This window comes from Cicer arietinum, chromosome 8 (genome assembly GCF_000331145.2).
Source record: "Cicer arietinum cultivar CDC Frontier isolate Library 1 chromosome 8, Cicar.CDCFrontier_v2.0, whole genome shotgun sequence".
Classification (NCBI taxonomy): Eukaryota; Viridiplantae; Streptophyta; class Magnoliopsida; order Fabales; family Fabaceae; genus Cicer; species Cicer arietinum.
In genome coordinates, this window is record NC_021167.2 from 26,433,548 (window position 1) to 26,436,187 (window position 2,640).

Genomic DNA, 2,640 nt, shown 5'->3' on the forward strand with positions numbered 1-2,640 from the left:
TTTATCCACTACTAGAAATTTGCTTTTTACCTGCGGATTTTCCTGCGGACACAATTCCGCTGGTAATACGTGAGGATTTTCCTGCGATTTGCAATTATCTTAAGACTTTTCCTGCGGTTCCGTATTCCGCAGGTACAACGGCAGGTAACATCTTTTGTTGTTGCGGATTTACATACGACTATGTTTCCGCAGCAACGTTCATATTTTATCCATAGGATTTATCTGGGTAAATGTCCGTAGCAAATTCCGTAGCAAATTCCGCAGCAAATTCCTTGCAAAGTTTAAGTATTTTATTCTTAGGAAATTCCGCAGGTAAATTTCATGTCAATATTTATGATTTTATTTTTATATAAATAAGGTAGAATTACTTTTTAAACAAATAAAAAATATAAGACAAGTTCCACAATTAAAGATGATAATATAATTCGGACTCGTAGTATGAATCTGAATCCATCTTGATTTGGAAAGGAAAGTTAGTTTTGATTTAGTGTTGGGTTTGGATTTTTCCCCAAATTAAAATTTGGAACACAAATGATTTGGAGTGTTATATTTCTTCACCCGCTCCACTAGTAATATTATTGTAATTTTTAAATGTTATAGTATATATTGTCTATTAAATTAGTGTTATATTTCTTCACCCGAACCCGCTCCACTAGTAATATTATTGTAATTTTTAAATGTTATAGTATATATTGTCTATTAAATTCATTGAATTAAGAGTTTTGATAAATTTCTCTATTTAATTTTGAACTCAGTAATTAAATAAATTGTTTTCATAAATAAAATTTTATTTTTAATTAAAATTATGTCAAAAAATGTTATTTGAAAATAGAATTAAAAGATAAAACTTAAAAATTTAACGATATTAAATTTAAAATATAGTCAAACTAATTGACATATTATTTAACCATTCACGATTTAGTTTGATGATATCAAAATAAATTAATTTTTAAATTTACTATAGAAATTCTCAAAAATTATAATTATTATATTTGTTTATAAAAAAGTAAAAAAAATCACGTATAAACATTAAAATTATTCAATATTTTTAAGAAATTTTTTTTGTTACAAAGACATATTTTGCTAAAAAAGAAATGTATCAAGGACCTATTTTTGCATAACTAACAATTTAGGGCTAACTCTAAAACAAATTGTTCATAAAAAACCCTCAATTTAGGCCTATCGTAACAAAACCCTCACACCGTCACACTCGCGTATTCTTAACCCACCACTCTCACACATCACCGTCGCATCTCAAATCACCACCGTCACACCTCGCCACCGCATCTCAACCATAGTCATCGTAGCCTCGTCGCTTCTCATCTATCGCGCGCGCATCATCCTCCCGCTCTTCGTTTGTAAGTTTTCCTTTGATTTCGTTTGTTCAACACATAGATTTATTTTTCAAGTTGCTACTTGCACTCAGATTTCGTTTGATTTGCCTGTACTTATCACATATTTCGTTTCTTCTTACGAATTATTTACTTTCAGTTTGCTTGCATCTACTTTTTGTGCTGATAAAAGTTCCCTACGCTTGTCACATATTTCGTTTTACTTATGTTTGATTTGCATCTACTTAGTGTGTGCTGTTCATTTCAGATTCTCATATTAGTTTTTTCTTCTTCTTTTTTTTTAATTATGATTTGTATGAGCTTGCAATATAGAAGTTAATACCAGTGCTGAAAAGTGTGTTAATGATTGTCAATAATTGGAAACTCCATCACCATTTGTTCAAGTGACTTGTATTTAACTTTCTAAATCTTAGTTTTTATTTTATTTAATATTGATAAATTCTCGTTGATGTGAATAGAATTTGACAGTAGTTGGTCGTAAGGGAATGGCTGAACTTTGGCTAGATTAGCAGTAGTATTCTTTTGATTGTAATAACAAACTTGTTTTAGTGACTACATGTTTGATTTCACGGTGGGATTGGTAAAATCATGGTGAGCCGCTGTTATTTTGTCGTACTTTTCTTTTATTGTCACACAACCTCTGTTGTAGAAAAGAACACCACTTCCAAACTCCAACTTTCTCTTAGAAGCAAGGTGCTTTGCTTCATGAGATTGAAGATTAAAAGATGAAATAGGGTACTCTTTTGGGATACTAGATTTGGAATGAATAGCTTTATATATAAATACAGTGTCAATAGTTTCTTGTTGCTTTTTAGTATGTAAACAACGTTTATCAAAAGTGAAGGCTGTAAGACCCATAGTTTTTAAATCCTAAATTATGCAATTTTAGGGTTTTTTTGTGTGGAATTTCTTAGGTTGTTAGCCCAGTTTTTGGTATTGAGTGAGTTAAATGCCAAAAATATATTTTTGGAAATTGGATTAAAATTATTTGTCGGAAAATAATTTACTTCCGTTACGAAGGATTTAATACCGGGCAATTTTGTTAAAAATATCTCGGGTTGCTGAAAATTGTACCGGACAATTGAGTTGCGACGAGAGTAGATATTTTTATTAAATTAGACTAAGAGGGGAATGAAATTATGGGGGTAAGAGTTGTTAGATAATTGTTGGTTTTGTTTTAATTATAATATATTAATATATAAATATATATGTGTATATTGTAAGTAATATATATATATATATATATATATATATATATATATATATATGTTTGGAGGGAAAGAAGAAA